At 42.5% G+C, this 26,259-nt stretch overlaps 1 protein-coding gene across 6 annotated transcripts in view; it reads left to right on the forward strand.

Annotated features, from left to right (window-relative positions):
- sema5ba (sema domain, seven thrombospondin repeats (type 1 and type 1-like), transmembrane domain (TM) and short cytoplasmic domain, (semaphorin) 5Ba) overlaps positions 1 to 26,259 on the forward strand; it is a 154,919-nt gene that overhangs the window by 77,254 nt on the left and 51,406 nt on the right. The window lies entirely within an intron of this gene.

Consider the following 26,259-nt stretch of genomic DNA (forward strand, 5'->3'; position numbering starts at 1 on the left):
CCAGATCAGGTGTATGGCCAAACCCCTACTGTGTTCTCAAAGTTAATGATAGGGATATTTATTTACATGACAGTTTAAATTACCGTCTGCAGAAGAGTGTATGCTGAGGGAAGGACCAACATAAATATTTTTGTATTGTCTTCCATGTTGCTGTGGATATAATTAATTTGCAATGTTGCATTGAATGGATGCGCATACACTCTTGCTTTAGTGCGTGTCCTCCGCCTGTGGGTGTAATGTATGTGTTATCTAAAAGGCCTGTGGTGATGTGAGTGTCGTGCGGTTTGGTATAGCTGCAAGTGTTAGCTCTGGGGCGCAGTGTTGCTATATGGTTGCATCAGGCGTCACAAGTGACAAGCCTCCGCCTCTCTATGGGACTGTGTATCTAAACTGGTATATGACTGTCACGGAGTAAAGAAGCAGTCTTTATAGAACCCAGAGCACAGTGCGCAGTTTCCATGCTTCAAATGACTGCGGGTTATCTTTGTTTCAGTTTGCCAAAGTTTTCCGCCGCTGCAGGCAAAGTAAATTAAGGCTAATGTCATTTCTTTCAACTCTGTACAGTATGCAAGGATAGGAGTAAAGCACAATAACACTGTGTAGTCTCTTTCAATAAAAAGCAGCAATACATCAAATCCACAGTTGCAGTTGGAGTTTAAAGGACCATCGTGTTGGTTTTGCATGTTAACTTGTGCACCTCTGCGATTGTGTACATCTTTCCACCGCAGGCCCCATGTTATGAGACTGATTTTCCACTTTACACGCAAACACTGGTTTCAGCTGATGGCAGTGCAATCATGGAGATAGGAAACTTGCTGTAATCCATCCCTCCGACGCTCTGATCATTAAGTGTGCCTTAGTTTTTGACACTTTTTGGAGCGCCGACATTTGAGATTTGAGAATTGGCTGCTGAAACACATGCAAGCTGTGTTATTGGTAAAAATAACACGGTCAAGTCAAACAGCATGGATAAAGTGAATTTGTTTTGATTCTTGCATGAAAAACGTTCAATAATTCCCTAATATCTAATGATTTCCACAAATGCACCCACAAAGACGTGCTTGTTCCTGGCAATAACTTCATAATCTTACCAAAAGAAAACTAAAAGACTAAGACTAAAGCTTCACTGCGAGGCTGTGTGTGATAGTGTACTGATGGGGTAGTGAAATAAAGCAAGAGAGGACAGGAAATCAATCAAAAAATGTACCTTGTGATCTCAGGAGTGGTTGGCAGACATATATGTGATTTGCAGATAATCAGTGGAAACATGTTAACCCTCACTCACTGCATGCTTCTTTAATGGGCAATAAATACAATTATTCTCTCCAGATCACCAACACTGGCCTTTTGTTCACCGGCGTGTGTAACCCTTCTTCAATTTTCCCAATCTTTTTTTCTTTTGTAAAGTCACTAAGAGTAGCTTAAGAAATCAATTTGCGGCATTGCTTACATTAATGTTTCAAGGACGACAGGCATTATTTTACACAACATTTCCCCACAGGATGAAAGCGCATCACCAGAGTCGACTTTGTCTGACAAAGTCCCCTTTCACAGCAGCCACGGCTGAATGACATGATGTGTACAGCTGCCACCCGTGTGTCACTGCCGATATCAATGCGCCTTTTGTCTGCATGTCCTAGTTGTCTAGTTTTGGAGGAGAGAAGTTGACTTATGAGGGTTTTCATTTGTTTTCACCCTGGCTGTGTTCTCCCAGCTCTATGAAGCTGATCTCTTTGTCCTGATCTGCCATCTGAACATCCTCATCACATGTAGGAAGCACACACACACACACACACACACACACACACACACACACACACACACACACACACACACACACACACACACACACACACAGCATATAGAGTGCATGCACACACAAATACCCACACACATGCACTCAAACCTACTACATGCTACCTAAATTCTCTAAATTTGTCTTTCTCCCTCACTCACACGCCTACACACACATCCTCAGCTTATTGTGAGCTATAGGGATAAATGAGGTAGATCCTTCTTCACTGGCCAGTGTGGAGGTGTCATCCGTGATGCCAAGGCTGAAATCAATGAGAACATTATACAAAACTGCCCAGTGAAGCAGAGAGGAGGGTCTGTACCCCCATGCTCATTTGCCAGTAAACGAAAGCTGTCCAAAGAGACGGAGGAGGGCGGCATCTTAAAATACTCCCTTTCTTTTGTTGTATAACCAAGTGGAAAACAAACCCAGATCTCCCGCTTGCCAGTCCAAGCCTCTGCTTCAACATCAAAGGCTCATTTCTCCAAGGCATATAGTTTAGATTCCTGCTCCAGTGATATGTTGCTTAAATATCCAAACCACCTGTCAGAGGCTCAGGCTGTTTTCACACTGGGTTTGTTTGTTTCTGTTCAAACGTTCAAGTCTCTGCACTCCCTCATGACCCTCGGCTTTCCTCGTCAAAGTGTAGCTCTTTGATAGCATCACCAAGAAGTGACGCCAGCACCCATTTACATAGGAAACATGTCAAATGTACAGTGCAAGGACACGTGGACTGAAAGAGTGTGATCGCATGTGCCGGGTAAAAAATGATGGAGGAGGAAACTACTTTTTTTTTTATCCAGAGCGACTTACAGTAAAAGCATTCAATCATGTGGGTAGAGCTGGAATTGCCAGAAGTACATCAACCTCATCAAATATGATGAACTGCTTCAGTGCTACATTTAGAAACAATAAGAGAGAGAGTTTTTCTTATTATGGGCCGAGGTGCAGTCTGAGCACATGAGGTTCCAGGCTGCTACGGGAGACGTGTGAAGCAGGAAACAGTCAGGATTTAGTGGATTGGTAACTGGAGGGAGTAGGAATTATGAATGATTGACTGGCTTATAAATTGATGCATTTTGTTCAGTTCAGTGCAAGGATAGATATTTAGCCTTTTGTTTTTATGGTAATTTATTCATTTTTCAATTACAATCTGAACCAAAATGTGAAAGCATCAGAATTAAACCTGTCCTGCAAGGAGGTAAACAACAAACTAAGTTATGAAAGGAAAAATAGAAGAAAATATATAAGAATATGAAAAAAGTTAATTAGAAATATCACAGTGGTGCAGCAGTGATCATCCTGATCCTAGATATCAATACTTATCATCTGTTTTAGTGTTGTGACGTGAAGAAAGCCTGGGAGTTGTTGGGTTTCTCTGCAGGATGAAGTCTAAGATTTCGATTTAGGCTGTTTGCCAGATATCACGAAATTGTTTATTTGCTTTAAATTACCGCTGAAACTTTCCATCAGAATGACCTTGTTTATTTCTCTGTATCACTGTAATACAGTTGGGGACTTTTCTTTAATCCCCTGGAGAAAAATGCACCGTCTCTAACAATACAGCTGAGTTGATAAAGTACACCATGCTGCACAGCGGTAAAGTGCAAGTCCTGGTGTGTTGTTTCTTTATTAAGCTGAACGACTGCAGAACAAGGAAATCAGTACTCACATCATTAAGCAGTCGCATAACAGTTCACAATGTCATGACACTGAGCTGCTGCTTCTGATTGTCCTTAGTTTTGCGTTGGATGCTTTACACATATATTTACACTGGCGTTGTTTAGTGCAGTAAGACCGAACCCTGGTTTACCCCCCGGTGTGATTTGTTTGGGTTAGTATGAATGCAGTAATCGACCCTGATCTGGAACAAATAACCTCTCCCTGGTCCACCTCAAAGGGGTGGACTCAATCCGCGGAGGAGCGGCTCATTTCTGGTGTGAACACTGTTCCAACCAGTCATTGTTTGATGGCAAATGCAAAGGGGTCATGGTAGGATCGGATCAGAGCCAGTCATTTTCTGTGGTAAGCTGGTCCGATGGCGGAGCGTCTTCTTTGGAGTGCCTGTATTGTTACAGTACTCCACCCCCGCTGTCATGCCAGACATTCATGATACTGTAAAGTCTGCTCATATAATCTCCAGATCATAATCAGCATCAACATAAACATGACTTAGCTTTCCATGATAGTAGGCCAGGTAGAAATTACGAGGGGTTTATTGTCTTCACCAATAATCTTGTGACATTTCCAAGAACATGGCTTTTGTTTACAGGCTTCTTCTTGTGCATTTATTGGCGGTTGGCAGACAGCTTTCAGGTGCATTACTGCCACCGATCTGGAGTGTTGTGTTTTTACTGTTCGGGACCGTTTGAGTTTTTGTGAACACAAATTGGAGCAATTGAAAAACTGAAACAGCATATCATCCTTGCACTGGTTCGATTTAGGAAACAGACCTTTAGGAGTGAAGGTGACCTTTGACTGGTTCGTTACAAAACCAGGCCTATTCCCATTCTCTGCTCTGCTGATGCTGCAGCTGCTTCATTACTCTGCAAGTGTCACCACAACCATCGCTGCTCCCTCTGAGCTTTAGTCTACTCCAGTCTCTGGGAAGAAGATGTCTGCTATCATCACTCCCCAAACTCTCTCTCCATGGAGGTTTTAGTCTAAGCTGCAGGGAGTGATGAGGTCAGGGCCAAGACGCTAAGCATTATCTATCCTGTTGGGGTACTGACTCTGTTCATAATGTGCACAGATGCAGAGTTTGACTCAATCACAGAATACATCGTTCAGGTGGTTTCCTGGTCCACATTAGTTAAAAGCATTTATGAAACCACATTTTCAGCCAGACCACTCATGTATTCAGATTAATGATGCCATGTTTGCTATATTGATGAGTCCATTTGGATTGACCTACTGATGCAGTATATGGTATTTAGGACTTTGCATATGGCAATCTTCTGAATGTTCTGGTGCATTGTGATATTCTTAAAAATATTGTACTCCATGGAAGATATGTTTACAATTTTTCAACCCCTGTTTTCTGGCCTTTCTTGTACTCAGCACGACATTGAAACGTAGAAGACAAAACACCTTTGTATTGTCTCTTTGCTCTTGCGACTTAAACCAGTTAAAAGCTAAGCGCACCGTGTTCTTTGCTTCTAAAGTCAAAGATTCAACCTCATCAACTGCCAATGTGAAAGTTAAGTGCAGCAGCTACACTCAGGAACCAAGTCAACCTGTACAAATGGACCTAGCCCCGAGGGACACAAAGCCCAGCTAGCTCTACCTTAAAATAAAGGTCAGCCATAGAAAGTGGGTGAAAGTCATACTGATGTTATTTAGAAACGACTTGCTGATTGATTGTAAAGCAAACCAAAGAGGGTGCCCCACTCACAGTCAAATCACAATGCTGCATTCTCCACTCTCCCATTCATCTGCTGGGACTGGTTGGCCCGGGCTTTCCAAGTGGGCCATTATCATGGCCTGTAACCACACACCGCTGTCACCATCGCCATCCCTCCCCACTTTTAGTGTCCGCTTTCCTCTGCAGTGTGAAGCTATTAGAGAGTGTATGTACTGGTGTGTGTGGTTTGTTTTTGTGTGTCATCCAATGGGCTATCCGTGACAGCAATTTAGAGAGCTGGCCCAGACCAATCTGCCTCGCACCTGAAGCCAACACAACCACTGACTTTGTGCAAGTAGAGGAAATGAAGGGCTGGACATATTTTTATTGCTGCATATTTGTGTGTGTGTGTGGGGGTGGGGTGGGGGGTGGTGGGGGGGTGGTGGCAGAATGAGCGTGTACATGCCAGCTTTGCAGTCTTTCAGTGGCTGAGGGTTTTGAAGGCAGACCATGCCAGAGGAGGGAGGGCCACCAAGGTGCTGATTCCAGGGCTTTTAAAGGCTCAGCCCGAGCCGTTCTCTTCAAGCACCTGGGAGAACACCTGCCACGGCCATTAGTGAGCAGGCAAGCGTAGAGGAATGAATGCGTAGGCAATCAGTGGAGAAAGAGAATCAGAGGGAGGGAGAAGAGCCAGACAAGGAGAGCTGGCCATAAAAGAGGTGGGCAGGAGCCGGAGAATGAAAGACAGAGAAGATAACGGGAAGAAAAGGAACAAGAAACTGAAGCAAACATCAAGAGAACAACACCGAAAATCACACATACAGAGCTGAGATGAAGACAAATGAGAAAGAAAAGAGGAGTGAATATGAGAGAGAGTGTGAGGGAGGTGACAAGCTTTCAGTCTGCTCCAGTTCAGCATTCTCTCTGTGGACGCTTTCTCGAGTGAGCCTGTGTGTGTCTGTGGAGTCATACAAAACAGTTTCCTCGGTACCTGCACAGGACACGTCTGCAGAGAGCTTTCAAAGCCTTCAAAGCCTGTTGTTGTGTTTTTGTAGAAGAAAAGCAGACTTTGACAAAGTAGCTGGAGCTTTTCAATAAGTAATTGGAACATTTCCCTGCTGCCAGATAAAAACATCTATGTACAACGATCATATGACAGAGAAGAGATAAAATGAGCGAGAACAAAGGACGCGAAGTAAAACTAAAGCCTGAATTAGCAGTTTGACTGAACATGACGGTGTTGTTTGGTAATATGCATAGTGTGAGGAATATCGTTTTCTGCCTGATATTTTTCACTTGAAGGATAATTCCAGTTTATTTCTAGGATTTGAATTTTGGAAGTCAGTTATGGAGCACGGCACTACTTAAAGCAGAGAGCATCAGCCGCTACATTCATTACACCATCAGTGGTTCATTCGTCGCCTACTTGGCTACCAGCGAACTTTTTCATCCAATCATATTCACACAGGTGCACAGGATCGCCTCTGTAACCCAGCATCTCTCACTGTCTGCACTGCTGACACCTTTATGCTTTTGCCTTATGTGCTTAGTTTTTTGATGTTGTTGACTTACATAAGATCTACCCTGTAAGAAATTTCCCTGTTAAATTACAGTAAACTACTTGCAACTACGGTTGTCAGCATGAAACTGTTATTCTACAGTGTACCTACCATAATTTATAATAACAGTTTATTACTGTAAAGAAATACTGTGCTGTGCTGTATAATTTTTAGCTTTACAGTCTCAGCTGGTTGGTTGCATGATGCCTATTTTAGTGTTCGTTCTATCATCTCCAGTTTATTTTATTGACAGTTTATTATTACTGTAAAATTATTAGAAAACTGTAGAATGTCGAATGAAAACCTGGAAAATTACTTGCACAGAGATGACTTGGACAAGTGAATGCCTTACAAGATTGGTCTTTTATTCAAGTCAAGGCAGTTTCCAACACATTCAGTAACTGACAAACTGAAAATAATTCCTGTAGATTACGTAAAACACGATCCATGGAACCATCTTTCCTCGTACTGAACAGGTTCTCAGTCTGCATGTCCTCGTCCATGCGCCCTGAATTCACTTAATTTTTTTCTTGAACTATGACATGAGATGCCTATATCACATTACATTTATTACATTCAGTAGCCAATGCCCTTCAGATAATAAGATTATTCTAAAATATAATCCATGAGAACAATTAATCATGTCAAACAGGTTCTCACCAATTTGTATACAACTTACTTATCAAGCTTAATGCACCCTGCCTTCAGTATCCATAGAAAGCATGTGAAAGAAGAAGCCTGGAACTGCAGAAAAGAGACAACTGGAGTGAACTATACTGAACTTAACAGACCATAATAGTGAGACTTGTTACCTTGAAATAACAAGACCATCTGGCTGCAGTGTGGCCTAAAGCTCCTCTCAGAGCCCATGAGGTTTTTTTTTTTATAAGGACAGTCACATGGCGATCAACAGCTGCTTCCTGGACGCCATCGTCCCCTCGCTGGACTTTGTTCCTCTCTTGAGGTTGATACTAATAAAGCGCCTGAATGTGTAATAACAGAGAAAGCATATATTTGCTGTGGTATGTAAAGACCGTCTGCACATAATGCTGTCACCAAATAAAAATTCTGGGATGTTTTCTCAGGATAATCACCTCTGTGTCAACATTACGAAACAATGATCTCATTTTTATAAGATATTTTATCATTATGAGAAACAAAACTTTTCCCCAGCCCAGATGAGGAGAAGAGCAAAACTTGAAACCGCTCAACAACAAATGGTAAAGAAGAGCAGCTGGTCCTTCATGTCAGTTTTACATCAAATCAATGGAGGATCACATCTCACCTCAGACGTTTGACTAGATTACAAAAATCAACGACCGAGCTAGCTGACTTAACTTGGTTTGTTAATTGTGCAGAAATCCGATCCTGTGGCTATGAAAATCAAATAAATTGACATGTTACTGGTAACAAAGTTGAACAGAAAGATATCACATGTTGTCCACTCAACAGCTAAAGGAGAGATTTTACAGTAGCTTATTGTTAATATTTTGTTCCTCAGAGTCATCGACATTTACAGTATTAGACTGTATTTACAGTACAGACTGGACAAAATTTCCTGTATTTTTACAGCAATTTGTTACAGTGTGATGGTTAACTCTGTGGCTGTCAGTGGGGAATGAACCTTGGCTATCAAATCGAACTGCATAACCACATGTTATAAATTATCCCTTTCTTGATGGAAGTATCTCTATCTCAACTATCAGTCCTGATATGATATGAAGTTAATTGCTGAGATTTAGATTACTCACTTAAAAGAAGATCAGACAGATTGTTAGAAAACCTCCCAGGTTAGTCAACAGTGAAATTAAACCCATTATTACTGTCTGTTATAAACATCCATCACAGTTTACAGGCAGATCTCACCTGCAGTGCTTACTGTAGTTGTTTGTAACATTGCATTTAAGGTTTTTCTCACTTTCAGTGTTATCATACCCATGTCATCATAACTGATAGATGATGATGATGGCCAAAACTCTAAAAAATAAATTGTAATAAACATTAAATGTGCTTAAAATATTGCTTAAAATTGCTATATTACACTGGAGTATTGAAGTCAATAAACCCAAAGAAAAAACACATATAAAAACATACCACATGTTAGAGACCTGAGCACACACCCTGAACATTTCAGAGATGAATTATGTCTTTTGTCATCACCTCCAGATTATAATATGTGTACAGATACGACGTACGCTGCACTTTAGCCACACACTGTACTTCACACCATTTCACCATCCATCCTCTGCTACACATTCTTAGAGCTTTGCTTTTCCACCCTCCCTCTCCTTTCCTTTTTAAACTCCTCTTTCTCCCTGTGTCTGTCTTTTTTGTGGGATGTAGTGCTCGTATTAGTGCTGGTGGTGGGTCTGACTGCAATCCACCCACATGCTCTGTCCTAGCTGCACCCACTGAGCTCCTTCTCTCTATTGTGCTGGTCGGCCTGATCTCCACTGCAATCAGAACAGCAGCAGGAAGGTGGTGGGAGGTGTGTGCGTGTGTGTGTGTGTGTGTGTGTGTGTGTGTGGTGGGGGATAAAACAGAGGAGTGGGAGAGTGGTAAAAACAGTGGAGGTATAGAAAAGCTCAAGTATTGGGTGGGTGGGAGAGGAAGGAGAGCTGAAGTAAGAGCTCTTTTTCTGTCATTGGTCTCTCTGTTGGTGTTTCTTTGTGCTGGGACGCAGATCTGCCAGATGTGCTATGACTAATTCCACTGCTGGACAGAAAAAGATGAAGAAATAACAAAAACTTTTGACAGGCAAAACTCTCATGTCTGAGATGGGGATGAGTGCACGGCAATCTCCATCTTTCTTTCGCCTCCTTCCCTTTCTCTCCCTTTCTTTTGTAGTTGCAGAGTAATAGAAAACAACACGAGCAGAGCCCTGTTTAGATAGGTCTTTCTTTCTTCCGCATGTAGCAAGGTACTAACAGGAGATAGAATATTGATTTGTCTCCCGCTAACATATTTGTACAAGATCACGGAGCTACAGAATTGTACTTAATGTCTTTGGCTGGATTGTTTTGTTCCCCAGGTTTGTGTGTCAGGTAGTTTGTGTGGTTTGTTTCTTTCAGTCAGGAATGCCAAGAAATGTCGTCACACCGCCGCTCAAGCCCATTCTTCACAGATACACACACATGCATTCACATAATTACTGCAACCACAATGCGCCTGCGCTCTCCCTCTTTCTGTCTTGTCTCCTTTTTTTTCCAAGTGCACTCTCAGATGTGCAGTTTTTTGACGAGGTCAAGGCATCAGCGGTAAACTTATGTGAGAAGATGGTGAAGAATGTAACTCCTGGTATCAGCCTCTCAGCCGGTACGGGGTCACAGATGTACTGACCTTACTTTTTACTGAGCCTAAGTACCAGCATTGACCGAGATTGGTGGGAATAAGCACAGCAGAAGGAATAAGAATAGCAGGGCGGTGTACAGCAGGTAGTTTAAAGATTATTTTATCCTGGGTTTAAAGGAATACTCAGAATCAGAATATAACAAATATAACATCAATTAATTTTGCTTTTAGTATCAAGCATGAAAGCGCTGCGGGTGGCTTTGAGAAGTTTGCAGCTTGCTCAGGGAGGACAGCAGCTGTAGTCGGCCTGCATTCACAGCAGTTGCTTGGACAGATTCCAGCCGTGACAAGGCTTGATGCCAGCAACAAAAAGGTTTTAAAACGTCCACTGAAACTTTTCAAATCACTCCTGCAGCATTTACTTTTTCTTGATGGTCTATTTGTGTGCTCGGTGTCGTCCAAACATTCATATTATCATGAAAATATGACCAAGTATGCAGCTTTTGTTTGCTGCGAGGGTGGTTTGATACTCAAAACACAGGTTTCCTGCTTTGTTTTCTTTCAAAACGGTGACCCGTGATTAAAATGAACGAAAAACTGTCTGTCAAAAGATGTTCAGTGAACTAGCAAACAAACAGTTTAGATCATAGTCATCTTAAAGTGACGCAGATGCAGTTTATGCTATGACGGCTTTAACAGTAGGAAGAGAAAACTGAATGATGTGAACGCAGCAGCATGAAATAAATCAAGCAGCAAATATCTGTGCAACATAGATGAAAAGCACAAGGCAAACTCACACTAACCAAGTAATAGATGTAAGAGAAAGATAAAAGGCCTCTCTCCCTGACACAGCCATTTCACAGAGGATGCACAAATATCCCAGCATTCACTTAGGCATTAAAGTGCTATTTATCACTAAATTCACTTCTTAGAGTTTTTGAGGTGAGAAATCAACTGTGTCGATTTCCAATATTGGCAGTTTCACATAAATTCTGAGTTTTTGGAGTTGAGAAGTTCTACAAGCACCTGCGAGGTGGCTTTAGCTAGCCAGCCAGTCACACCCACAGACCCTGCTTACCCACGCTCACACAGATCACTGCAGCCAACACAGCACACTACAGCAACAATGGCAGAGGAAGAACAAATATCAGTTACGAGGGAACGAACAAAGACGTGGTGAAAATCACGGTCTTGCTGGAAACTGCTCTCGCATTAAGCAAAGTGTGGCCAGTTGAATCAAGCGGATAGTTAAAAGTACACTTGCACTAAAAGGCTCTTTAATGGCAGCACCAGGAGTAAAAACAATTTGTTTGTTGCTCCCTGAGCATGGAGGCGATGGGAGGGGGAGCAGGGAGGCCTTTGTCATTCCATCAGATAATCCCTGCATAGATAAGACAGCAGGAACATGGAGGTGGAACGTAAACACCATATTGCTGTCTGGATCCTCTCATATCTGTCTCCATCCATCCAACTGCCTTAACCTACTGCTGTCTTACTTATTGTCTCTGTCTCTTCCTCTTCCATTGTGCGTCGTCTAAATCCCATCTACTGGAGAAATCACAAGGCCTCTTTTTCCTCAGGAGAACATTAGATTTGCTCCTGACGTGGAACTGCTGTTGCTTTTCTATCAGGTTTGTTTCTCCAATGAATCCTTTTCTCTGTGCCCGTTCATTATGTCGCTCTATCACTTTTCCATTGTATGGAACAATCAGGTTGTACATCAATATGCACACCTTTACTCCAGACGGCGTGTAGCTCAGTGCTGCAGACGACAATGGACGCACATGCCAAGGCAAAGCTGCTCATTCATCCAGACCGGCATCATGCGTCACAGTACAAGCAGGACGTGGGGGGCGAGGACCGGAAAACATGTGCAGACCAGTGAAAGAAGTTCAGCTTGACTTCTGATTTTTGTCTCTTTAAGCTCCAACACACACATCCTCGCTGTGCTCCTGTAGACGTGCTGCTGTTGAGTTGCAGTGTTCCGTGTGGCAGAGCACAGTCAGACGTTTCTTTCTCATTGGTTTTGCCCTTTTTGTAAATGTGTGGGGGTTAATGGGGTTGTGGAAAGGAATTGGGTTTTTTTTTTGTGATTTCACTCTTTCTAAAAATACTGATCTTGGTTATACCCAATTTCAAGAGCCATTATCCCTGATATAAACGGACACAAAGCAGGGTCTAGTTTTTTTTATTGCCTTTTTTTTTTTTTTTTTCCTCCAGAGCAAGACGTACTTGCTCTTGAGGTCACCTCTATTTTGTTGTGTCCTTATTTTCCATGTGGGAGGCTTTTCTTTTTGGTTGTTATTCCTTTTCTTGCTGAGAACATGTCAGAAGTTGGGAGACAGGAGCCTTCCCCCTTGTGATCAGGGCCTGGGATTTGTCCTTGACGTGGTGTTTGTGTTCGGGGCTGTTTGAGTTGAGCTGTGGTCTCTGGCTCCCACAGCCGGCTGATGATGAGCAGCCCCCAGGTGGCTGTCCCACTGTGCGACATGATGGTCTGTCTCCTCAGAACTAAAGACCGCTTTGCCAGATGCAAGGCTGCCTGCAGGCTGACAGTGGTACTCTGTGCTGTACTGTCCTGCGGTTACTGTAATCTGTGGCTTTAACAGCAGAGGTGAAAGTAACAATACTCTTCTCTTTGTTGCTCTTACTGAGTGTTCTCTGAGCAGTGTTACCTTTTTGCTATATATTATGGTCAGTAATTTAACTTATTCTTTACATATTTTGGAATATACATGTACTTCAGTAGTCTGGTTAATGCACTGAATTTCACCTTGTCTTCGTTACACTTACAGGGTTGCTTTGTTGTTTCCTGTTTTATTTTGAAGGTTACTCTCCTCATGTGCCATGAGTTAATTTCACTTCCTGTCTTTATGTGTTTTCCAGCAGTGATGGTTGATTAGCATCACCTGTCCCCCATCAGCCTTCCCTCCCTCGTGTATTGAAGTCTGTGGTTTTTCCTCAGTCTTTGACAGTTACTCTGAGTGCCTTGTGTGTTTGAACCATTGTTTTGTTTTTCCTGGACATTGCCTGTTTTGGACTTTTGGATTCTTGCCTGCTCCCTGTTGGATTTCTTTGCGTGTTTGGACTGTTTTCTCAGGTTTTGATCCTTGCCTGTCTCACCGTCCCGTAAGCCTTTTTGTTCATTGCCATTTTGTAACGAATCATTTTAACTGCACCAGCTCTGCTGCATTTGGGTCCCACCTCTTGTCTCCCTGTTCCCTGCTTGCACAGGTGTGACAGGCATCATAAACCACCGTGCCACATTTCCTTCACTGATTCTAGATAGAGTTGCAAAGTGGGATGGGCTCCTGCTTAATTGTTGTTCTTCATTCTGTGCTCCCATCTTAAATTTTTCTTTCAACAGTATCCTACAACACAGAAATGCAGAACTCTCCTGGACAGTGGAAACATTGTAGGTTCATAGGACCACTGATTTCAGTTATTTCAACATTGTTTCTGAGAAATCGTGTTGTTATGAGGTGTCTTGAGCTTTAAATAACTCACTGAAGTGAGATGTCGGTGTGTCCAGAACTGGTTATTCCAAACATCAGTTGTATGTAAAATCAGTTGTGACTAGAAGGCCCTTCTGTTCAACTCAGACTGTTATTAGCTTCTCTTGTAGCTAGAATTCAAATGGCAGATCGTGATTGGGCAAGGAAGGTGTCATTTGTAGCCTGTGACTAACTGGACACAAGATAGTGCCCATCTGAATATGATGAATGGGGAAAACACAGAAGACCATTGGAAGACGAGTACATCGCCTGCTAATTTGAAAGGAGAAAACATCTTTCTATAGATTATTATCTTTATTACTTATGCACCGTGGTGGATCGCCTGAGTCTCTGTCGATGTTACGAGACCATATTTGTTGGAGTGTCATTATCAATTTATAAGAATATTAGCAGTTTTCACAACACTGACAAGAAACAGCCAATCTCAGAGCTTAAAATTCTGTCACAAAGCTAAAGATGGTGAAAGCTGATAGTAACAGGAGTATTTGCATGTGAAGTGGAACCATTAAGTCCGCCCATTAAGTCCAAGGACATCTACTGCTGGTTCGAACAGCTGCTTTGCCTGTTTGCTGTTGTTTAGTCCCAGTGTGTATCGTCTCCCTGCGGTGGATCAAGGTCAGGAGTCAGGAGAGCAGAGCTGACCTGAAGGGTCACATGGTCAAGTGTCACTGTTTGCTCCTTCAACAGGAAATGCCTTGTGCAAACTCCCTCATCAGCAGAGATTGTTGGGAACATCCCAGTACACCACAAGAAAAATACATGCATGTTATTGTAGGTGTTTCTCTGTGACATTTCAAATTCCTTCGGGACAGGAAGAATTTGCATTTGGTTATGCTGAAGACACACTGACCTTTTCTCATGCAGGTAGTATTAGTGGTATATGTTCCATATATATATATATATATATATATATATATATATATATATATATATATATATATATATATATATATATATATATATATATATATATATATATATATATATATATACATTATACATGTCTCATACAGCTACAGTCGCCACAGTGCTGAAGGACACAGTGGATTCATAGAGGAAGCAGAGGATCAAAGTGAATGAAAGGCCACGGGATGGACATTAAGCTGACCCTCTCAGATATTCATACCCTTGATTCGCCCACAGTATCAAGCTCCTCTCTCTGCCCTGCAGTTTGATGACTCATGCCTGATTTCATTCACACTCTTTGTTAATTTCTGTGCAGCAAGTTGGCCGGCGATTTAATTATTGATGTGGTCTTTGTCAGAATGAAGGGATAATCTGTGAGCTACAGAGCTGAGAGCAAGAGGGGCCTACTTGTCACCCTGTAATGTGCTGCAGCTTGGCAAGGCAGCTGGGAAAGAGTAACGATCTCTGATGGCACACAGTGTTTTTGCAGTGGTACCTGCATGTATACATACGGCTCATCAAGGTTTTTGCGATCGGTTTTTGTGAGGATTTGCGTCCCAACTCAGCAGAAAGTTGTTGTGTTGGCCGCTGCCAGAGAAGAATGGTTTAGTTCTATTCCATCATAAAGCAAGATATACATGCTGTACTTGCACATCAGCCAATATTTATCACATATATCCACATTTATATATACACAGGATGAAATCACTAAAATCACAAATTAAGCCCAAACCTGGACAAAGGCTGACAGATATGTTTCCTCGTGTCTCCTGTTAAAAGTTGCACCTGAACACACGACTTCAGGTTCCGAGACTGCTGCTGCATAAGTGGAAATGACGAGCATGTAGTCTGCCTTTGTCATCCATAAACAACAATGGAAAGACAAATAAGCATGAGCATATTTTCACTGCACTGTGAAATGGTTTTAAAAGCCTCATTCATAAACATGACAAAGAAAAACGCACACTGGCACCACAAATTTAGTTTTGCTTTGCTTTGTCAGTGTTGTCAGCCTGTGGTGTTTGGACTGTGGAGGAAGAAAAGGCAGAGAAAAACAAAATGAACCAAGTGGGTGAAATCGCTGAGATTCAGCAGGATGAACAGCCAATCAGCTGTCTCACACTTGCTGCCTCAGACTTCGATGGGGACTCTCTTGTTGAATTAGCCAAATGGCCACTGATGAGATGTAGGACACAACTCAAAGTCTACAGACGGCGGTTGGCCACACGTGGCTGAAAAGCGCCACCTGTCTGCTTGATGCGTTGCATCCCGGAGAATCAAGAAAAAAAGCTGCTAATGGTGCACTAGAGTCCCTCAGTGTGATACTGATAAAAAATACATTCTTTCAGGATTAAAACACAATGCATCTGCGCTGGCATTTAGCAAATGTTATTATTCATATTCATATCCAAATAATAAGTGATGAATACACCTCATCTGTGTTACCTGTGTCTTTATCTGTACATGTGTGGGTGCAAACAGTACAGTAAGTGTTTGAGGAAGAGAAGAAATAATCCACTGTGCTGGTTGGTTTGTCATGGAGAGACTGTCTGCTTTCACCTGTCAGCCTCCCTAATGTGGAATTACAGTGAGTGGGAGGCAGCAGCAGGGTGAGTGGGCAACCGCATACAGGCTGTTAGTACATACAGAACTGAACCATACAATGTATTCAACTCAACATTTCAGATCAGAGGAGGAGAAAACAGCTTCCCATTCCCAGCTGTGACTGTTTGAATCCATTTTGTGACTGTAAAACAGTTACTTAACATATTAAATCACCTAAAAATCATCACTCACACAAGAATATTTCTATATTTCTTCCATATCTCTAATGTAAGAATCATATTTAATTTTTATGTAACTATAGAATTTCTTTTCAATTTCCTCCCTAATTTCTGCTAAGGAGGATTAATAAAGTGTTATCTTATCTTATCCTATCTTATCTTATCTCTTTTTATGTCTTCTGAAGTATTAAAACAGTTCTGAAGAGCTCTGCAGTTCTTCATAAGGCGTGCAGTTGAGTATTATGCCCTGTCTTCAAGATTTTGTCATAGTTATCATGGAGTGTGTGTGTGTGTGTGTGTGTGTGTGTGTGTGTGTGTGTGTGTGTGTGTGTGTGTGTGTGTGTGTGTGTGTGTGTGTCCATGTGACCATTTTATAGCAGGTTTTTTTTTCCACTTGATTTTGCTTGAAGTCGGGCTGTGTGCTGCACTGATTATCAAACAGTACCAAAAAATGTCAAGCACTGGCACTGAGTACAGGGTCACATTGTTAGTCATCGTTTGGATCAGGCATGTGCTGTTTTGTTTTAATTCATAGCTCTGCTTCTTGGATAGATCCAGACCTGGTCATTCCCCACCTGTCCTCCACATGCCCTCAGACCGCCTTCATACTGTGCATTACAATGAGTCTCATATCCAGATTGCAACTAAAACTGACTTGACGTTACTATATATACACCTGGTATTAATTCTTCTTCTTGCTTTATGCACCTTCCTCTTATATCCGAGGGTCCAAAGAAACAAACAAAAAAAGACAGAAATAAAAAGATGGCAGCATTGGTGTGATTTCACAATCCATCCACAATGCTGGGTGTGTTTATGGTTGTACTTTCATGTGGTCAAGCACTATCTGATCGTAGTCCAGTCCCCCAAAACACATTTTAATGCAAGGTGTGAACCCCACTGCGGCCTCTCTGCACGCCTGTCCCTTGTTCTCTCATGAAGCCCCTGGTGTATATTTAGCGGCCACACTCCCTTGGTTGCTTCTTTGCACTGTCCCAGTAGCCCTGTCAGTATTTTCAGCCTGTTCATTCATAGAGTCTCTTTGATTCAACCTGCTCTCCCTGCCTGCATGTGGATCCTCTTCCCTGCCGCTCGTACCTGAACTTTGCCAGCTGGGTATTGTTAGAAAATATTAGAAACTGGTGCCACTTGACATATTCCAGTTTGAGGAATATAAGCCGGTTTTTCTATACCCTTCATTTTCATTACACCAAATGTTCCGAATATGTCGGTGTTCAGTGTTTTCTCAACAAAATCGCTCATGCAAGAATTTTGCTTAAAATCAGCTTTGATTTAATTAGTAAGTGCGTGATCAAAGAATATACAAACAAACAAGAAATCCACCCAGCATTTCAGGTGTTTTCGTGTCTGCACTGTAGATATCGAGCACCCAGCTCTGTCACGATCACATTGTATGTTGCGAAATTCAAAACAAGTCTCATCCTAAGGCTGAAGCTGAATCACTTTGAAGAGGGCAGTCAGGCATATTTGTTGAACCGGACTCAGTGGAAACATGGTGTTTTAGGATGAGGTGTTTGTCTAAATGCTGCTTTCAGCCCCTGAAGACAGGCCGAAATGGTACAAGTTGTCAGGAGTGTTTGTAGCTTTGCGTTCATGGCTCAGTGACTATGTGCTGTTTGCTGTCTCTCTCCGTCTCTTGGTCTCTGAACCTACTGTATTTCTCAACAATGTGAACATTTAGTCAGAACTTTTCAGATGCTCTGTGTGCTGAACTGCAGACACACACACACACACACACACACACACACACACACACACACACACACTGAACGCTCCCCCAGGCTGCCTCTCTCCATGTCTGCAGCGGTGTGTAGATGAAGGTGTAGGCTAGTGACCTCATGCTGCACTGATTCAGTCTGTCAGAGAGTCGTGTTTGACAGGGAGAGAGCTATGAGCAGAGGAGTGTGTGTGTGTGTGTGTGTGTGTGTGTGTGTGTGTGTGTGTGTGTGTGTGTGTGTGTGTGAGTGAGTGAGTGTGTGAAAGAGACAGACAGAGAAAGAAAGACAAAGGAGAGGATGTGGGTGTGTCCATGGATCAGTGTTCAGAGACAATGAGCTGCGAGACAAAGGGTTGGTGAAAGTCATGTTTCATCCATGTGTGGTTTTGTATGTGGCTTTGGAAACCCTATATGTGTGTGTTTAAAGCAGTGAATGTGAACCTATGGGTGTTTATTCATATAATTATGTATCTGTTTATTCGGTCAGTCGTGCATTGTTTATTTTGCCAGTGACTAGCTCTCCATGCGCTGCTGAAAATGGCCTGAAAATTGCTCCAAAGCATGATTCTGGTGCATTTTCATATCAAAGCATAGCTTAATATTGGGACTGAAAAAGTTTTCAGATTTCACCTGACAGAAGAAGAAAGTTGAGTCATTCCACAGGATGGACATCAGAGTCAGTGTAGGCATTTTTTTAATCTAATTATTGTTTTTGAATCCGTGTCAACTCTATGAAGCCCCAATTCCTGTTTCCAATACTGCAGTATTGTACATCCAATAATAATGCCTCATTGAGCTTCATTAAAACATTGAAATTTGACAGTGTTGTGTGGGCAAAGCAAATGAACACAGAGCTCACAAAGTAAATTACCAGCAGTCAGCAGTTTTCAAAAATGAATTCATAGTAGGAAAGTTCAAAACAGCGTCTTAGTATTTTGTCCGTGCTGGGGTTGATGAAATCCTGTCCAGACCCTCTGCCACAACAGATCCATACTCATAGTCTGGATTAAGAACTTCTTCCTTAATTATGTTGAAGACAATCTTACTGACTCAAGAAAACACATTTCCCCAGGCTACGCAGAGAGATTTCTCCAGTAATAACAATTTTGCCAAAAGACCATTCTGTCCAAACTTTCACTTCTGGAGGGGCGCTGCACCTCTTGACAGCACTCACTCCCACTGTTTGCCTGGATTTACCAGCCAATAGCTTCTGCTGTCGGGCATAACACGCATGCAATTTCAAGCCCTAAGTTCTCATTTAGTATGTGTACAATTACAACTTTTATTTTATGATAAAATTCAGATTTTTCTCATGCAAGTCCAGATGCCAGGATCTTACAATTAGATGCAAATAAAATCATCAGGACTAGGGAAAGCCTCTTTTTTTTTCTGTTATTTTCTTGTCCTTTTTGCCATTATTGGCCAGTTGGCAGTGAAGAGACAAAGAGGAAACCAGAGGGGAGGGAGGTATGACGTGCAGCACAGGCCCCCAGCCTGAACCATGCATGTTGCATTGGCACTGTAACTGCTCAGCTACCAGCACGCTCCAACAACAAAGCCTTGTGACATGGGTTGCTATGACAACCCACAAACAGCATGGCGTGCAATGTAAAAGTAAGAGAGGAATCCCATAGCCGTAAAGAAACACAAATACTACAGATCAGCTTCATCAAGTTCAGCCCAGCAAGCAACAGATGAAAAGTGTGCTTGTGCTGAACATCAACACACAAATGGACTTAACAATGCAGCCACAATAGCTGTGACAATAGCATACGTAGGTAACAAATTTATATCACTGCCATTTCTCAGTTGATTAAACTCGATTAAAACTCAATTCCTCCAGCGCTGCCTCCTGCACTGACTTGTATACCAGCTCAGCTTGCTTTGTATGCAGGTCTGTCTGAAAGTGCTGCACACAAATGGCGGTTTCCTTCGTCACTTGGAATACACTCCTTAGACGTCCTCTGGTGAAATATCTGCCAAATGTTTCTCCACTCGCAGTCCTGCACTTTTCAAATCTGCCCAGAAGTCACCTTCTGTCATCATTAATTAAACTACTAGCTCAAGAGGTGAATCCTGTGTTTCCTAATTGGATGCTATCAAACTGTGTTTAAACCCCTGCACCTAAAACAGGAAGATAGAGTTTTGGTAAAGGAACAGCATGGGAGCTATTATCAGCAACTGTTAGCACGTCTAAAGGCTGATTGCATGACAGCATACATAATCAACGCCTACAAGCTACACATTTACAATTTTGAGTTTGCTGTACCTTTAAATCTGCAGTGGGGAACTTTTGTCTCCCCCTTCTGGCAGCGAGAGTAACACTGTGGACATGCTTATGATGCCATGGGCTCCACCATTCTCCTAGTTGCTGTGCATTATACCGTCACTGCAGTTGCTCTCACCTTCAGCTCTGGCTAAGCAATCGTTGCTGGTTGACATCAAACGCATCACTACCAGGGCCTCATTGCGTGAACGTCACAGCACAGCAAGTCCTGCTCTCCAGCCGTATCATCCGAGGTTTCTTGTCAAAGCAGGGGGTAGTTTACCAGCTTTCTTCAGAGAGTAAAGAGTAAAAGTGTTGAATGGGTGACTAAGGTGTTTTGCCTTTGACAGCAACAATAGAAACTGAGCATAACCTGGACTTCACAGAACCATGGAATATCAACAGTCTGTTTGACATGTGGGTTAGACAAGCACACGTTGCCTCACTGGTTTCCCTCCCATGAACACTGCCAGCGGTGTTCATTCCTGCGTGGCTCCTTTGGTGGCTGAGTGTTTCTCCTCTTGCAGCAATTTGTGCCAAAATTGGCCATATTGTCAAGTTGCGAGTGTGTGTATTCATCAGATTACATAGATGGAGAGAGGGAATGGAAAGGGGGGGTGGGGTGGAGGAGTGAAGGGCTGGGAATGAGAGGGAAGAATCAACAGTCTGGAAGTGTAGGATGCCTTGAAGTGAGGACACCTTGAAGTGAGCAGATACTGTAGATAGATGGTCTGTCTCTGGGTGAGGTGGTGGGTGCATATGCAGATTTTCTTTCCCCTGTCTCGATGGTAGAGGAAAAAGCCTGCAGTGATGACTGAGGATGAAAACATGAGGGGCCTACGAGGAGGCAGTTTATGAAACATTGATGGCAGAGTATTTTCCCCTTCGTACGAATACCTTTCAATTTTGTGATATGCAAATTACCTGCCTCCATGAATGATAAATAAGCCTTTAACATGTTTTTTATGACCCAGAGCATGTTGAATAAATGCTTGTTTAAAGGAAATGTTCCTCCTAAATGTCCTAATTGGAGAAAACATTCACTATCAATGAATCACGAGTGATCACTGAGATTTTGTCTCACTCAGAATGTTTTCAAATGTTATTCAGCTGCATTTAAAGGCATCATGTTAGCCTTACATGTCAAGCAACAGCTTAATTCTTAATATTAGCCATGATAAAATTCTTAACTTCATTGGTTTTATGTTTGAAAATTGTTAAATATTTGTCATGTTTGTCATACTTAACATTGAACTCACACCAGTCCAGTCCCATTGCATTGGTATACAAATCTATCTTGACTGTAACAAGTGCCAGACAGCTTCTATTCAAACAGCCATTACTCCCCTGACACACTTATTTACAATATTCATGAGTTATAATTAGTTGTCACACATGATGTTAGCAGTGTGTCAGCAGCCTTATCAACACAGTGCCACATTTCAGGAACGACCACATTAACAGACGCTGCTGCTGCTCGCAATCTCTCTTTTACTTCATCAGGGCTTCCTGCCCCCCCCCCCCCTTTCTGTTTCTGTTAAAAATAGAATTGATTTTCATGTCCAGCCAGTAAAAATGCAGTAAAAGTGATGAAACTTCTTTCCTGCTACTAATTGTGTTTTTTTGCTGTTTTATTTGCCTATTAAAAATTCATGTTCCCCCCCCTTCCCTGCTTTAAGAAAGATGCCGGGGGCAAGATATTCTTATTGTGTCTAATGAGTGGCGAAATTGGGAGAAATTAGGTGTCAGGCTCCAGATTGGATTGGGAATTGATGGCAGGGAGAGCACATGGCTGTTGGCCTTGCTAATAGATGGAAATGAACTCTAACATGCATCCGAGGCTACAGGCACAAATAACAAACAGTTTCTGTGGCCTTGGGTCTATGTGAGCATGAAAAATGTCTGCAAGTTGTTGTCTCAGAGAGGCAGATGCCCCTTTAATTGTCTGGTGTTTTGTGCATCAGGGACAACGATTTAAAGTACATTTCAAGTATTTGTTTTTCTTCTTTCCTCCATATTTATGCTTATGTCTCTGAAATCTATAAAAGTGATAATGATATTTGCCTAGTTTGAACAGGAAAAGAACAGTGCTGCTTGCTTGTTCAGATGTCTCAAACATCAACCTGTGTTGGTGTTTACCTGACGAGGACCTCTGGAGGCGCTGCCAATGATGTCTGTCACTGACAGGCGAAGAAAGTATTGTTGTTGTCAGAAAACCTTTCACCCCTCGTGACCCCTCACCCCACTGGATGCTTCGCCTTCTAGTTGCTCCATCACATCTCTGTCATGCTTCAAATGTCCACTGGAAGTGTTTCAGAAGCAGAGCGTCTTTGAGCGGCCTGTTGTAGATGTTTGCGCCTCATTCATGATTAGTGTGACAGATACTTAGTGAGCTGTGTGTGGCATACTGTCTTCATTAATTTCCTGAATATTGCATATTAGAAAAGGAAAACTGTAGCGTTCCTTCTCCTGCTTCATGGGCTTTAGAGGTGAAGTGATAAAAACAAACAAGAAAAGCTAATTACAGAATCAAAGCAGGTGGTCACTTTTTTTTGCCAAAAAATATACCTGACGTGTAAAGATGGTGTGAGAAAAGAGCTGCAGCCGAGCTGCGTGAGACGCTTCACTCACTCTTTAAACCAGTTAATCTTGTGCCTAAATCTATTTAAACCTTAACCGTTGTGATGACAGCTCAAAGCGGGTCATTTTGGAAGGCAATAACAAAAGGTGAAGAGGATATTTCAGATTTTTCTTTTTCTTTTTTTTTTTTTCCAGTTTTTAAAGTTTTTTTCTATTTGTTTTCTCTTTTTACATTTGACATTTAAGTTATTAACTTCATTTGGTTTCATTTTGTTGGATGTTTTCAATAACAATAACAGAGGTCAGACAGTGGTTGAACCTGCGCACTGAGCTGTCCTCTGCATTACAAATTAATAAAAATAATGCCAATGAGACCGTCAATGCCGAGATGAAATGTGTGAAAATATTATTTTCCCTCTTCATTGCTTACCTTCCTTTATGTTGGACTGTTGTTAACACGAACGCTTGCCAGTGAAAATCGTGCCCACACATTATACAGCTTTAATTCATTCTGTTGATGGCAGCCAGGCCATTCAGGGTCCAGCACAGAGGGAAGGTATTTGAGGGAGAGGATGTTGAGGCAGAATTGGTATTCTCACAGGCTCTGTGTGAGTGTGGCTTTGTTCCAAAGTGGCGTGAAGAAGAGGAGATGGACAGAGAGAGGGGAGGAGGGGGAGGGAGGGGGAGGGGGCACTTTCTGGTGAAGGTCAGCAGGTTAAGCCGATGGGGATCCTTGGAGACGGGGCCCTGCCGAAAAGATGGTAATGCCCGTAGCCATGATTCATCGCAAAGGCATCCATCACCCTGTGTGTGTGTGTGTGTGTGTGTGTGTGTGTGTGTGTGTGTGTGTGTGTGTGTGTGTGTGTGTATATGTATGTGTGTGTTTACAATGACGTCATCCCATCAGTCCCCAGGCTGTCAGGGGCTGACAGGCAGGGGCTGTGGAGGAGCAGTGTTTTCATTTCAACAGGCAGAGTGATGGACTGCCGCGCGGGGGGCGGGGCTGCTCTGTGAATGGCAGGTGCCATGCTGTTCGCTGCACTCATGGGAAGTGGATTTGAGTTTGTTGTTGGCTGTCTGCGTACTGTTTGGCCTCAGCACGAGCAGCATGACTACACAGTCGAGTTCCAGCAGAGCACATTAGCTACTTGTGGTATTTTTATTTCTTCGCTGATTTCGTGTTCGGTGTCTGGAGCTCAAGTTTCATTTTAATCACAGTTTACTTTATATAGCTGTCCCCTGCTGCTGTCTCTCCCCAGTGCGGTCTGAAGCAGGTTAATTGAAGGGAGCTGCTGTGGGAGACAGGGAGATGAGCTGTAACTATCAATATGGGCCAGAGCCCACTTACCGGTGCTCTGCTGGCTGCAGGAGCTAAACATAGCTTCATAACTCTAATGAATTTGTCTCAATCTCTGTCTCTATCCTGAGCATAATTGCAGAGTCTAGAGGCTTTGTCTGGTTTTTATGCTTAGTTTAGCTTGGTTGAAGCTACTCTAATCAGTAGTTTTATATTAATAAATGATCAAACAGCTAAGTGCAGTGATGTGTTCCTTGTGGTGACAAACTGGACTCTGCAGTTCCCCTCAGCTCTGTGGAGCGTGTAAAATTTCAGAATTTTTGGCTTCATGGCCTGCGGCTTGACTGTTAGGTTCACTCTCATCAATCTGGTTTTCAGCTGCAGCAGCAAAGTTACCATAGTGAACATAGTGGAACATCTAGCAGCTAAAGAAGCAGATGTTTCCCTAAGGAGTTGGTGGAGACAAAAGCAGAACCTCGAGTATTGGACATGCATTCATCAGGTGACTCTGCATTTCTAATAAGAGGTCAATGTTGGGATGTTCCTCGTTGTGGTCTCCAAGGTGGCTAAAAAAAAATACATTTATGCAAGCAAACAGATGCATTAATTGATTTTGTGGCCACCAGGGGGCAGAAGACTCTGAAACAAACTGACAAACACACAGTGCTACCATATAAACAGTTTGTAAAGTTGTTTCGGCTAATATACAGTTGGCTTAATAGTGTGTTTGTGTCCATCTGATGAATGTAGGTTTCCTTTTAGGTCTGGTTTCATCTCCACAATCTCATGAGAAAAGTACATGGCTTTTTAGCTGCTGAATGTTCCAGTTACTAACTTTGTCAGCCTGCCACTTTGTGCTGGGCAGCGAGTGCACACTGGGTGAGTTGTTTGATTAGTGGAGCTTGAAGTTGTCTCAAACAATCAAACATGGCATCAAAAATGTGGATTTCCATGCCAGTGTGTGGGCAGCACAAATAGTTGGCAGTGTGAACAATGAAATAACAATCACACGCTGATTAATGTCTATGAATATAAGCTTATTAAGTAATAAAAGCGATCCCAGGACAATGTGCAGATGTTTGACTAGCTCATTAGGCTGTGGTTAGTACTGTTCAGTCTGGTGTTTTCTCTCATTAGCAAGAATTTATGCCGAGGCTAATCATCCAAAATCATGAACTTCCACTCCTTCAAGCATAGTCGATCTAGTCCATGAGCTGTGAAATAAGAGATCTATTTATGTACTTTAAAGAGAATGGAGCACTCAGTGAATTTCAACTCAACATTTTGTCCCCAGAAAGGTTTTGGCAGTTCTCTGAAGTTCTCATTAAATGTGCTTATACTGTTTTATTTCCATTTAGATTCCTAAAGAGTTATATTCTCTGCACCGAGGCTCGAAAAAAAAAAATGGATTAACTCAAAACTACATTTTCCCGGCAGAATTCCTCACTGAGTCTTGGGGCTATATAGTGTTCAGTCCCTTCTGCTGAGCTTTAATTAAAGCATAATGAGGATCCAAAAAAGCTGGAGTTATAGCACCACAGGATAAATTCATGACTAAAAAATGAAATTGTCCAAAATTGCGTATAGGTGTTTAAGATGAGCTACGTAGTACATTCACCCGTAGTTTATTCCCCTGATGTGTACTGTTTGTTTGAATCCTCCAGTTGGCTCCTGGAACACTGACCCAGTTTGGTGTTGACTCTTGGTTGGCCTCAGTTGTGAGCTCCACTGAATGTGAGGTCACAGCTTTGTCCCACTGGCCAATTGTCCTGGGAAGGTAATTCATAAGACCTAGATAATTATCTACCGAGCTTCATCACAATAATCCCTTTTGGAGAGTAGAGAAAACGGGCAGAAAGATGGAGAATCAGATAGATTGATGTTGCATAGTGGCAGACATTTAGGCAGCCTTCCTACTTGGGCAGTGGGATCAGAGAAGAGGAGGAGATGGAGGAGGATGAATAAGATCAGGCCAATGACACACAACAGGGGGTCCTCTGGCACCTTGCACATCCACAGTTTATGCCAAGAGAAGGACATCTCTCAACCCTCTTAACAAGAGCCAGTGCAGCTCGGTGGCCAAGCAGCATGTGTGTATGTACATGCATTAGTGTGTTTGCAGTGCAGCCGTGCAGTGCCGCCGCCTGCATCCATAATTAAACCCAAGTCACAACCATCAACAGGA

The sequence above is a fragment of the Chaetodon trifascialis genome, chromosome 12 (genome assembly GCF_039877785.1).
Source record: "Chaetodon trifascialis isolate fChaTrf1 chromosome 12, fChaTrf1.hap1, whole genome shotgun sequence".
In the NCBI taxonomy this organism is placed as follows: domain Eukaryota; kingdom Metazoa; phylum Chordata; class Actinopteri; order Chaetodontiformes; family Chaetodontidae; genus Chaetodon; species Chaetodon trifascialis.